The sequence below is a fragment of the Alosa pseudoharengus genome, unplaced genomic scaffold (assembly GCF_046254945.1).
Source record: "Alosa pseudoharengus isolate Yale_2024_CS ecotype anadromous, Long Island Sound unplaced genomic scaffold, YU_APseudo_1.1 YU_APseudo_1.1_scf_11, whole genome shotgun sequence".
Taxonomy (NCBI): Eukaryota; Metazoa; Chordata; class Actinopteri; order Clupeiformes; family Clupeidae; genus Alosa; species Alosa pseudoharengus.
In genome coordinates this window covers 22,828,237-22,842,235 of record NW_027468576.1, presented here as the reverse complement: position 1 = coordinate 22,842,235, position 13,999 = coordinate 22,828,237, and positions in this window count along the sequence as shown.

Sequence of the window (13,999 nt, the reverse complement as noted above, 5' to 3'; positions counted from 1 at the left end):
TTTCTTTGTACAGTGTACTTATGCAATGGGCAGCAATCATGAGATGTTTGCTTAATGTTATAGTTGTGAAAACATTAGAAAATGTTATGGGCTTCAAATTGCATACAATACCTGATGTATTTTTTCACATTACATGAATTAAAATGAACGAAGTGTTATTTATATAAGATTGTACTTATGTAGTTAAAAAAAAACTTATTGAGAGGTGAATATAGTCTCTTGTAGCCTATTAGTGTGTTTATAGTCAGAAGTTGCAGAGCATCTTAAAAAGGATGAACACCCAATATGAACACCCATATGCTCTATGGCCTTGAAGGATTTGTTATTTATGCATGCAATAAAATGATATTAATAAATGGTCATTGAGTCCATGTTCTTGTCTCAACACAGCAAGTTAGTTTACTTGTTGCCCTCTCCTCCGCTCTCCTCATTCTCTCAATGCATTTATTCATGGTTGTAATAGCATTCATTTCAATGTAGGTGACTATACTCATCTTTGCAATTCTATCTTTGATTCAGTAGAGTTACTGGCAAATACACAGGCAAATACGTAGGCTAGCAGTTCACAGTAAAGTAATGAGTCATTTGATGATCATTCCATGTGTGAATTTGAATGTGTGCTCTCGTTTTGATTCAGTGTTGCCTCCTGAAACGCTTACGCAGGTGTCGTGCGTGTATACATGCAAACGTTATGGGCCATTAAATGAATGTATCCAGTTCCCAGATCAGTTCATATTTCATTATTAAATGATAACAATGTTACATGTGAAACCAAAGACTTAACAGTTAGTGTGAGGAGATGGCATGTAGTGTAATGAGAGCTGTCAATTGTGTAACCTAGCTTAAGTGTAAACTAGAAAGCTGTTTCGTACATCTCATCCAGGGTTTTGGTCTGTAGAAGTTACAACTGCAAATATTTTTTTTTACGTTCTTCACGTTTTCATGCCGTTGATTCATCGTTGAATTTCGGTCGTCTGACAGAAACCGACCAATCTGGGATGCGTTTCCCAAATAGTTGCTAACCTGTTAGTTGGTTGGCAATGGGGAAATTGCATTGCAACCAGCTAAGTTGCTAACTTGGTTAGCAGCTAGGAAACGCAACCCTGACCAATCAACGTTGATTCGACCTCCTTTGCTATCTGGGTAGCCTCCATACATTTCCGTTGGTTCCTTAAAACATGAACATTTAACTATTAGAACTTTATTACTGCTACAAAGTACAAACAATGTTAACTTGACTTAATATACATTCTCGTTCTCTGGATAGGTAATACTGACATTCGCGCAATCGTAGAACCGATCATGTAGTGTCGTAAACCATCGTAAAAGACGTTAAGCTTCTGCGCATGCGCAATATTATGCGCATGCGCAGAACGGATCTGGCAGGCGGTACGGATCGTGTACTGACAGTGCTATGCTCTTTGCTTCGCGCTCGGAACTAGTCACGCGATCACAATAGCTCTGCACTCGATTGCTTTTCCTGAGCTACCAGCTGTTTTTGTCTCGGTAGACTGAAATTGAATTTCACGTTTTGAAACTGAATTTTGAGAACTGAATGTGAAAGTTCCAAGAGCGAAATTTTCAGTCAGGATAATTTATGTATCAGAGCAAATGAGTTCAATTTCAAAATATTATATTCAATTTCAAGTTGACTGAGATTCAGTTCCAATCTAATGAATTCAGTTTCAATATATACTATTCAAATTCGTTTTTCCAATACAATTGCTCAAATTCATATTCAAATTCATATTCAAATTCGGTTTAAGGTGACACAAGTTTTACTCCATAAAAAGTAAATAATAAAATTCAATTTAATCATACATTCTACTGAAGGTTTTGCGTCCATGATCGCCCTACCCATTCATCTCGGTGGAATACTTTACGAACCCTTCTTTTAACACATGACAAACCACATATCAGAATAAACAGCAGACCTTACCGAACATAAAGGTGTAAAGCAGTCCCCTGTACAGTTAGCCGTTCCAGAGTAATCCAGTTTTGAATTTGCAGTAAATTTCGACATGCATTGATGTCTCCAAATTTGGGCTTTAAGTTTTACAATGTGTTTAAATTGTTCCACATGATTTCATAACGGGCCAAATACAAAATAAATGTTACAAATATCGCCTAGATATTGGTAAATCAGAGGACAGCTGACTAAGAGTTTGTGAAACTAGCCTGATCACAAAATGCTAAGCATGCATCTAGGCTATTTGAGTTTCTTAAAGATGAGCTGTGCTTAAATTTAAATTGTTCAATACATGATTTCATAGCAGGCCAAATATAAAATAAATGTTATATATAGCCTAGATATCTGTTTTTATTAGATGATCAGATGATTTACAGTTATATGTAATATGTCATGTTTCATGTTTTTGTAATGTTTCATACAATGATGCAGGTCTACTGCAGTGAATAGGCTAAATACAACTTTGATCATTTTTATAGCCTACTACTGTATAGTTAACTTTGGCCTTGGTGCCCATGTGGCCTTTGTGCCCCCCACCAAATATGCCCAACTGAAGGCCAAGTGGCCTTGCCCCCAGAATGGTGAAATTCCAAGCCTGGTCACTGGCATTTTATATTTGGTGCTTGGTTAGATGTAGAAATTATAAGTAAAGGTAGAAAGTGATCCAATGGTATACACATTGTAGGAAATCCATGGATGTAACTTAGCTAACCTCACTTCGCTAGTAACATTAGCAGCTGCTGTAAGGCACATTCCGGAGTAAGCTACGTACTACATACAGCAAAATAATTTGTTTTTCGTAGGATTACGGTACATTCAATGAGCTAGGGAAAAGTGGGTTAAACATTTTTCCACCACGAAAGTCCAGAACGACACCTGGACCATTTTTTCTTACTTTTGATAACCGTTTCCCAGTTGTACACTACCTACCAGTAAGAAACCTGCATCATTATCATCACATCATTATTCCCAAACCCCCATAAAGACAAATGTGCTATGTCATGATGTAATACCATATAATACCATTATGATAATACATGAAATAGCAGGTACCAACAACAAGGCACATTTCTCTAAATAAGTTAAGATAACTTTTTCTGACAGCGTTTTTTCTGAGACCTGACTCAGTTTGGTTTGAAGCAGTTTTATCTGAGGATGACAGAGGTTTTTCTGAAGCTGAGGCAGTTTTGTCTGAAAATGACAGATGTTTTTCTGAGTCTGACACCTGAGTCTGGTTTTTCTGATGCTGAGGCAGTTTTGTCTGAAGATGACAGAGGTTTTTCTGACGCTGATGCAGTTTTGTCTGAAGATGAAAGAGGTTTTTCTGACGCTGAGGCAGTTTTGTCTGAAGATGACCGATGTTTTTCTGAGTCTGACACCTGAGTCTGAGGATGTCCTAAAATGAACACCGTAGTACACAAGATCAGTCTTAATGTAGGTAACCTCTCTATAAATATTGCATGACACGTTCTATATTTTTAATTTCAGGATAGCAAGTGCCACAAGCCTTGGTGCCATGGTAACATGAGCCCAGGGGCGCCTGCAGGAATTAATGCTATGGTACGCACACCCATCCCCCCCCCAAAAAAAAAAAAAAACGCTCACACGTGGTATTTTTCCTTTAGGTTCGTGCATACATAGCATAACAACATCCACATGCAATAATGCAACAACAACGTCTACAATATTCATTTGGGCAACTTTATACATCCCTATACAGGCTAAAGCTACCTTTAGTTGTGTTATAGCTACTGTAACGTCTGGCTTTAAACAGCTGTAATGCAGTCGTTCTGACAAGCACACCAATTGCTTAGCCAACCTTGTTCTTGCCCATCTTGAATAGCTCCTCTAGCTTTGCTGCCTCCATCCTTTCTGTTTTCGTTGTTTAAACTTGTGATATCCATGATGAGTATTGAGTTAGTGAATTAGCTCAACATTGTGTGCTGATAACCATATAGAAAGCCAAGTAAAAGAAAACAAGTAGCCTATGCGTGCCTGCGTGCGTATTCTCTCCTGCTCAAACATGTGTGCGCGTTAATTTTGATAAGTGTTCACTAACTTTACTTAATAGAAAATTGTAAATAGCCTGATGGCATGCAACTATGGGATACTGTGCATAGTTGGAAAGGTATGGTAGGCCAATATGGTGTGAATATACACACACACAAGGTAAATTTTCTCTCGTTGTTGAGTGATGGTACGCACAGTGCGTACGGACGTACACCTGCAGGCGCGCCTGCATGAGCCCATATATTATCCTCTCAACAAGGTCACAGTGAGGGTATTCAGGTCTGAAGCTGCTTTGTAAGTCTTGTGTATATAGTTACTAGTTATCAGAGATTATTTATTGCTCTATTCTCTTTTTGTACTCAACATGTGATACCAGGCCAAAGCTAAATCAAATAGAGCGTTGTATCACGTCTGCTACAGTGCTTTAGAGCAAGTCACCTGGTGGTTAGACTGCTAAAAGCTTTCTTGAACTCAAGGGACCAAGCCTTCGGAGTAGTCCACACGACAGTTCCTCGTGTTGTCATGTCAGAAAAATTAAGAGATGTGTTGACGAGACATCTGGCTGAGTCACACATCTACAAAACCAGTCTTTTCTTTGTGAGAGCTGACATGCCTTAAATTTTTTACAGTGTGATGGAGGGAGGGAGGGAGGGAGAGAGAGAGAGAGAGAACATTCAATTCTTGCTTTGTTTATGTTACAAAGCTTTTTTCGCATTCATTGATGTCATTTTTTCAAAATGTGCTCGTAATGTGTGTGCTGCTGTGGTTATTCTTCTTTCAAGTAACTAAGTTCTGAGGAAAGATTTCTAAACAGAATAGAGACAGTTAATTGTGCAATGCTACTGGAAATGATGGTGCAAAAACAATTATGTATATTTTCGAAGGACAAAAGCATAAACATTTTTTTTATAGGTGTTAGGTGTTAAAACCAATCATCTGTTTGTCTCTGAATGAAAAAGCATACTACATAAGCATGGCTGGAAAAATAATGTAGAATGCAGCTTCTATACAATCAAGATTACGGTGCTCAGAGATGGTCAATATTATGTTTTGCTCTTCTTCTGAATTAGCTTTGCTTTTGAACACTATAACATTTATACTCTAATATTTTAGATGGTTATATACTCCTGTCTTTTACTGTTCCTATACAGCTGTACATGCATTTACCGCAAATGATGGTTAAGTCAACAATAAATATTGAAGCCACAATATGACAAACAAAAAAATAAAGGAAATGAGGTGGTTTCTTTTGAGACAGATATATTCTGCATTTACAAAAAACATCTTTTTATGTTTATCTTTTGGATCATAAAGTAGGTCAGTGCATAAGGATCTGAGAGAATGGCTTGGCGTATAATCAAACACACATTATACTCATGAGGAACTTTAAAAATAAGTAAAATTCCCCAAAACCAGAAGGGAATATTAACTTTCTTCTTCATGAAGTTTTGGCATACTGCCGTAAGAGTAAAATGCATGTAAGATAAATAAAAAAAACATGTTTTGCATTTATCATGAAAGTTAAGCATACCAATGACAAATACCTGTGTCAACATCTCAGCTTAATATGATGAGAGACAGGGTCAACATTTTCTATTTATTGTTATTTCAGAAGAAAAATCAGTTTTGTCAGCATGATTGATACAACACTGCACACCAAGGTTGGAGTCAAAAATACCGTAGAACCGTAATTTTTAACATTGAGTACATTTGACAAGCGCTCTAGTACACTTCTGTGTTTTGGAACTGCTGTCTATCAATATCACCATTCTCTCATCCATCACATTAGGAGCATTTTTGAGGACTAGTTTCAGTGGACAGCAGAGACTGTGTGAAGAGAGGTGTGACCCTTCTGCTTTACAGTACAACTTGTGACATTGTTGATGGTGTGAGATAATAGAATGAGTAGTCATAGCTATAGTATTTGTTGCATACAGTATCTGGTGTTTTGTAGTGTAGAACACCCTCAAAAAGCTGGGATTTCAACCAGTGAATCATTTTTAATATCACTTCTTTCATCATGTTTTCATACCGCACTCCAATTAATTTTCTTCTTCATCATAGCTTAATTCGTGGTATATTTCTAAGCTATCAAAGTGTTTTAAATGTTGGAATTATCCTATCTGGGAAGACGAGATATCAGGGCCACACAGACATATACACACACTGAGAAGAGCAACTTTGAAAGTAATTTCACAGGGTCAATATAATCTATATTCAAAGTGTTCTGTGTTTTGATGCTTTAAACAAGGAATGTTTGGAAGGGAATACTATTCTAATCCTTACAGATATATTTTGTGTGAGGTAGGCGGTTGTATTCTCTTAAAAAAGAATGTAAGTTACGCATGTAACTGTGAGACATATGTCAACAAAGTCATGCCCATGACCTCCGGAAGCAGAACGACTCGAGCTTGTAAATAGCGGAGATTGCTCCCGGTTCAGTCTCCTACCTTGAGCGCCTCAGGATGGTCCGAGCGACAAGGATAGTGACGGTCATCCCTCGGTCTCACAGATCCATAGTTACATGCGTAACTTACGATCTGTTTCGACCTCACTCTGACCGTCACTACGGTCTAAAAAAGGGATGACACATACCAAAAAAATTAAAACCTCGCTCGGCCACGGACATGAGGGCAGCGTCGCCAACCGGAGCTGGGCGAGTGACGTCCACTCTATAAAACCTGGTAAAAGTGCAAGGCGTCGCCCATGAATGCCGCTGCACAGATATCGCTTGCTGGTACCCCCTTAAGGGCAGCCCAAGACGTAGCCATACTCCTGGTGGAGTGAGCCCTTGTACCCGAAGGGACTGGCATTCCCCGAGCCCGATAGGCATGGGAAATAACCTCAACCAGCCAATGTGACAGCCGCTGTTTGGAAAGCGGTAGCCCCTGCTTCGCCGCTCCATAACAGACAAAAAGTTGAGTGTGTTCCCTCCTTAACAACTGCGTACGGGCCAGATAAGCTCCCAAAGCCCTGACTGGGCACAGAGTGAGCAACTTGTCGCGCTCTGCCTGAGGCAGCAGACGGCTGGAATTGGGTAGCTCCAGAACCTGGGTGATAGACTGCTGACTTAGAACCTTAGGCAAGAAGGCTGGATTAGGCCAAAGTGACACGCCAGTGCCCCCTGCCTGCCACCTCAGGCAGTCTTCACTGACGGAGAGGGTGCACAGCTCCCCGACGCGCTTGGCCGAACAAAGAGCCAGGAGAAAGCAAGTTTTAAGAGACAAAGATCGCAGATCTGCATCTAAAATGGGCTCATACGGGCCTTCAGTAAGTGACATCAAAACAGTGGGCAAATCTCAGTTTGGTGCCCGCAAAGTGTGAACTGGACGCAACCGGCGGGCCCCTTTTAAAAACTGACCAATCAGTGGATGCCTACCCAAGGGTCTGTTATCCGCACCCTGGTGAAAGGCTGAAATGGCCGAGGCATAAACCTTCACAGTACTGACCGCCTTGCCTTGATCCAAATAGGACTGCAAGAAGCGCAAAACTTGTGGCACAGGGCAAACCGCTGGCTCAAGACCCAAGCTGGCACACCAATCCGAAAAGATCCTCCACCTGAGTGCATAGCAAGCTCTAGTAGAAGGAGCCCTGGCGTTGTTCAGAGTCTCCTGCACAGACTCAGCTAGCTGTTCAATGACGGACTCTGCAGGGGCCAAACCCACAGGCGCAGGGCACCTGGGTTCGGATGCCAGATCTGCCCGTCTGCTTGGGACAGAAGATCCGCCCGGCAGGGTAACTGCCATGGCTAACCCTGCAGGAGCCGGAGAAGGTCGGGGAACCAAAGCCTCGCCGGCCACCGTGGAGCAACCAGCAGAACTGTGTGTCGGCCCTCCCTAATCCTCCGCAGGACCTGAGGTACAAGAGGGGATGGAGGAAAAGCGTACAACAAGCCTGTCGGCCAGTCTTGTGACAGAGCATCCAGGCCTAAACTGCCTTCCTGTCCCACGAGAGAGTACCACTCTGGGCAGTGAGTCGTTTCCGCCGACGCAAACAGGTCCACTTGTGCAGTCCCATACTGAGCCCAGACCTGGCTGACCACCTCTGGGTTCAATCTCCATTCCCCCGGGAGTGGCCCGGTCCTGGAGAGAATGTTGGCCGCCCTGTTCTCCACGCTTGGAATGTGCACTGCATAGTTGATACTCACCTGTGGTGTTCGGGCGGGCTGCCACCGCCCATACTTACCTGATGCTGCCCTGTGGGGAACCGGAGCCCGCCTGTGGCACACACGCTGACCAGTTTCTCTAGAAGCACCAGCCTGTTCCACTCTGTCCAGCACCCCCTGGGAGTCTGGATGGAACACATGCCTAGGCACCACGGGGAGACCTAACAGGTCTGTCCTGATGGCATCAGGGAGAGAGGTTTGGGCAAGCCACACCTGTCTACGGCACAGCACCGCAGAGGCCATAGCACTCCCCACATCACGCGTCAGCTGGGAGTGGGCTGACAGTGTGGCATCCACCAGGGCCCTTGCATCCTGGTCCTCCGGGCTCATCGTTTTTCGGGCATACGGGCTGCCCGTGCTGATGCGTCAAAGCAGTGAGTGACTCCTTACGCGGGCAGTGTGGATTGGGAGACGCATTGGCAGGCCCCAGGGAAGTCCAGGCGGCGATGGACTGCTCTACCTGTGGCATATCCCCCAGCCCTGAGTCGGCCGGATAGGCAGCCTTTGCCAGCTGACGGCAACCTGGATTGAATTGGGGGCGCTGTAGCGACTTACCCCACGCCGTCCGCAGCACCTTCGTGTAATCCTCTGCCACGGGTATACAGGGTGGTGGGCTATTGTGCGAGACGCCTTCCCAGACGCCCCCAAGGGAAGCCATGTCCGGCATAGGGGCCTGAAGACCCAGGATCTTGGAGGCACTCAACACCCGTGACATCAAGGAGCCGACAGGGACCTCCCCCGGCACCGTGGATTCATCAGTTGGCTCCACCATGTCTGAATGCAGCTCATCCAGGAGGCCGTCCCCGCTTACGTCATCAATCATAGAGCAAGGGGCATGGAGCGACAGCACATCCACATCACCCAGATCAACATCCGCACCATGGCTCTCAGGCCTGGATGAGGAGAGACCGTCCTGGCCAGGGGGCAGAGAAGAGGATGACGTGCCCTGGAGACCCTCCAGCCAGTCCATCCTCCTAGCCAGAGCCTGGAGAGCTGAGAGAATCTGAAGCGACTCCGTGCCACCACTCTCGGTCACGGCAGCTGGAGCCGGGCGTTTAGCAGGTCCAGGGACCTCCACCTGACCATGCCTGGAAGGGGACTCATGTTGCTGGTCCCATTTACGCTTGTGCGTATGCTTACGGCCATGCCTATGAGAGTGGGACGGTTGGTTGGGTGAGCGCCGCCTGTCCCGTCTGCCCTCACACACGTGTCCACATGCCTGGTCAGCCCGGCGGAGTCGTTCCTCCCTAGGAAGGTCACAGGCTGCGCTGCAGGGGCTGTCGACATCCTCCAGGAGGTGGGCAGCCCCAAGGCAAGCGGGACACTCTCTATGCCCGTCATTGGGGGCCATCGTGGCCCTGCAGACTCTGCAGTAGTGTGCCGCCATAGCCTACCACAGAAAAACACAATGCAATACAATACAATACAATAAGGCACCTACCTTGGCCGTTCAACGCACTGGGTCTGCAAGCAGCAGCCCGTAAAGAGAGATACACCAGTGGTGTAATACCAGTACATGGGTGGCCTGAAGCAGCGTGCGGACACGCCTAGCAGGCTCACACTGGCCCAGCTAGCTGCGGACAGCGGCGACGGGGTATAAACAGATGTACAAAGAAGGCGGCCACCAGTGCGTGAACGCACGCGCCGACGTACACTAGTGGACAACTGGCAAAGAGACACACAGCAGCCCGCACCTCGTGCAAGACTGCACCTAGCAGGCACAAACAGCTAAACTTACCTTTTCAAGTAGCCTAGCACACAACAACAAAACTATCAAGAAGCACACAGTAACAGTAGCGCCTAAGCGGCCGAGCACATATGCGCTGATCAGGCCCACACAGGTTCCGGCTGCCAGAGCAGTAAACAGAAATAATAACTGTGGCCCACGCCGGTGCGCGAACGCACACAGCAGTCTCACACCAAGCCCCACTAGCCGCGAACAGCCAGATAAGGTACACAGTAGTTAACAAAAAACAACCCAGAAACCTGGCACACACAAAAGGGAAAATAACACTGAAACGGCGGCCCGCAGCAGTGCGCGAACGCAGGCAGCAGGCTCACACTAGCCCCTCCGCCGTGCGGTATGGGGTGAACTCAGGAAAGGCGTCAACAAGTTAAACAAAGTTAAACGAAGTTTCCCGAAAAAAACACAGGTTACTGCCACATGCAGACTAACGAACACAGTCAAAAAGCAAGAAAGCAGTGAAAGTACGTACTCACGTCTCACAGGTCTCAGATGAGGCGATCAAGGTGAGAGACTGAACCGGGAGCAATCTCCGCTATTTACAAGCTCGAGTCGTTTTGCTTCCGGAGGTCATGGGCATGACTTTGTTGACATATGGTCTCGGTGATAGGCAGAACGAAGGTGATCATTCCTTTTTTAGACCGTGGTGACGGTCAGAGTGAGGTCGAAACAGATACACAATTATTGAGGTAAAACTACTTGAGACATGTTTCTAAGGTACTTGTGACACCTCTTGGTGTCATTATTGACTATGATCTTAACTTCTATAGTCACATTAAGGCAATAACTGAAAAATATTTCCAAGCTCAGAGGTCATTACAACATTATTTAGAAAACATATTCATGCCTTCATCTCCAGTGGAGTCAACTATTGCAATGGACTGTTCACTGGCCTTCAAAAAGAAGAACATTTAGCAGCTCCAGTGGTACAAAATGCTGCTGCAAGAGTTCTGACAAAAAGTTCTGATCACATTACCGTAAATTTAAATCCCTGCACTGGATTCCAGTTATGTATTGAATCGATTTTAAAGTTCTGCTATTTGTTTATAAATCTTTGAATGGTTTGGGACCAAAATACCTACGGGATATGCTAAAACCCTCAACCGAGACCTCTTAGATCACAGGAGAAGCATTTGTTAAATAAACCCCTGGTTAGAACAAAACAGGTACTTCTCACTGAGGTCACCAATAGGACATAGAGGGGACTTACAACTTAGAATACAATTATCCAACTACATTCCCATTCTTTATTGTATTTACTTGTGATGAATTTGATTTTGTGAATTAATGTGAAGATCCGAAGTTTAAATGGTAGGCCTAGCTGTGACGTGCAGTCACCTGACATCCCCATCAAATTAGAGGATACTCGCGTCTTAAGGGCAGTGCACGCGTGTTCACGAGCATGTTCAGGAAACAGTCGGAAAAAACAAACAAATGATCTTAAGATGAATCGTAGAAAACCTTTGTAAGTGTGTAGTATCCATCGTTATCGGGAAACTGGGCCCTTGCCAAGAGGCCATTAAAGACCATTTCCAATGTCCCTAAAACACAACTGCATTTGAAACCTTTGTTTACAAGATTGCTACACTTTGGAAACGATTTGGTAAGAGTTTAATGTACCAATTTAAGTTTAATTTCACTGCTAGTTATGCCCCTGCTGGAAGCCGTAAGTCAATGAACCTTTTCCAGACCCACGAAGGGCTGGGATTTCCCAGGCTATTCCTACTCTGGAATTAACTCCCTACTGAAATTAAATATGCCATAATTAAAGTCACGGCTCAAGACTAAATTATTCACTGTTGCCTTCTCCTAAACTAATCTTAGAGTATTTATTTACCTATTTATTTATTTTAAATAATTTTATTTTATTATTTTTATTTTATTTTATCTCTTTTTTTACCTGTCTGCACCTTAAGATTTTTATGATTTTTTAAACTCCTAAAACTTTTTGGGCTTTAATTTGATGATCAAAAATGCAGTGCATAGTGTATTCTTATCACAACGCAAAGTCTTGCAAAATCTTACACTCAAAATTTTCACCATGCGCTTCTCTTTTATTACACGATGCACCCAGTGGTGTGGCAATTAAAAACATACGGTGTGGTGTGGCGCATGATCTACAAATCTATCTATCGGCCCGTGCCCCAGTGCTGAAGTCCAGGTTCAACTAGTCTAAGTTTCTCACGGAGTACTCCTCACACAGACGGGCTTCCATAGAAGACACAGTAAAACAAATTCTCAAAATTGACCAGTAGCCTACATGGGGAAAATATTGTGCCTGTAGTGTACTGCTTTAAACATTAAGTGCATCATTTTGATTGTAGGCTCCTTACCCATTAATAATACAGGGAAGGTACATAGAGGCACCTGTTTTCTTTGTGAGACTGAGATAAATTACCCTGGAAATCCAGAGTTCTCGCGAGAGCACAATTTGAATTTGCTCAGCGAGTCACTCTGGCAATCAATAATGATGCTCATTACCCATGCCCTGAGCTGCACCAATCACATCGGTGTATCTGATATAGGTGGGCCAGAGGCGAGCTGAACAGATGACGACAGCGCTGCGACGTCAAAGTCCATTTTAAATGCATGATTGTGCTGCCCCTTGAGTTAGGCCATTTTCATTACTCATAGCCAGACCCTAAATCTTTTTAGATGTGGGTCTGGATTTCCAGACTAGAGAAAAATTGGCAAAAGATTATTTTGTTATTTTTACTTAACTTTACCAGGCGTGCCAGTATATGGAGGGTGCTGTAATTTAAGCTGCTATTTAAGTTTCATTTAGCTTTTAAAGTTTGATTGCAAAGACATAACATGTATACAGAGGAACATATCCATTTTGGTTGTTTATTACTTAATGCACCATATTATATATCGGAGTGTCTATTTACACCCCTGGTACGAATAGCCTTGGCCACACAGCTGAGCTATTCACACCCTGTGACATAACAACAAAAAGACGTTGCTCACGTGCACAAAAACATAGCGGACATTCGTTTTTCCGTCAGCAGAAAGTGAAGAATTCTGAAAGGTTTCGGCACTAATAGCTGTTCAGATTAAGTTTCAGAGTGAAAAGCTGTGTTTTATTTTCATAATCTTGGTTCAGTGAACACATACAACCATTAGTTAACAGAAATTTCGTGAATATGATGTTCAGGCCTATAAACTATAAGTTTACCTGCAAACACCATCTACTTATGGAAGAAGATAGTGCAGTGATAACAGATATAGCATTGGTTAGCATGTGGGAGACCAGGGTTTGATTCCTGTGTGATGTGTTTTGGCAGTGTGAGTGTGCATGTGTACCAACGTCTCTGGAGAGAAGGCGCGCAATTTGAACAAGAAATCGGTTCTCAAACGGAAGTTTTGATTGCAACAATTAGCTAGTTCATGCACCAGGGTGTAAATAAATAGCAGTATTATATACACCAGGGAACGAATAGCATCCACTTCTAACTATACATTGATGCAAACAGCATACCTTATTCAGAGTGTCTATTACACAGCTGACCTGTTACGTAACAACAACAAAAACATGTTGCTTGTTTTTTTTATTATTATTACATTGTGTGATCAATATGCCAGAATAAATGCACAGGGGTGCAAATAGCATGCACATATATCTGTACCAGACGGGGTATTAATAGAACACATTGCTGTGGGCACCGGGGTACGAATAGAGAGAGTATAAGAAGTACTTAGTTTCAATTATCACTAATTAAAAAGTGACAGGTGGGCGGGACTTCCGGTTAATGAAGGTCAAAGGTCTTTGATTTCCGGTGAGGGCGGGACATCCGGTCTTTGAACTAGTCATCAATTGAGTCTGACAGGTTGTTTGAATGTGGCGGGTTGCTTTTGGTAGGAGTCATGTGTCTGGGGGAGGGGGCTGTGTGTGTGTGTGTGTGTGTGTGTGCATGGGTGTGTGTGTGTGTGTGTGTGTGTGTGTGTGTATGTGTGGTGTGTGTGTGGGTGTGTGTGTGTGTGTGTGTGTGTGTGTGTGTGTGTGTGTGTGTCTGTGTGTGTGTGTGTGTCCAGGGGTGGGGGGCGGTACACGGATGTGTTGGTAATGGGGGAGCGTGTGTCCAGGATGGGGGTGTACAGGGGGTGTGTG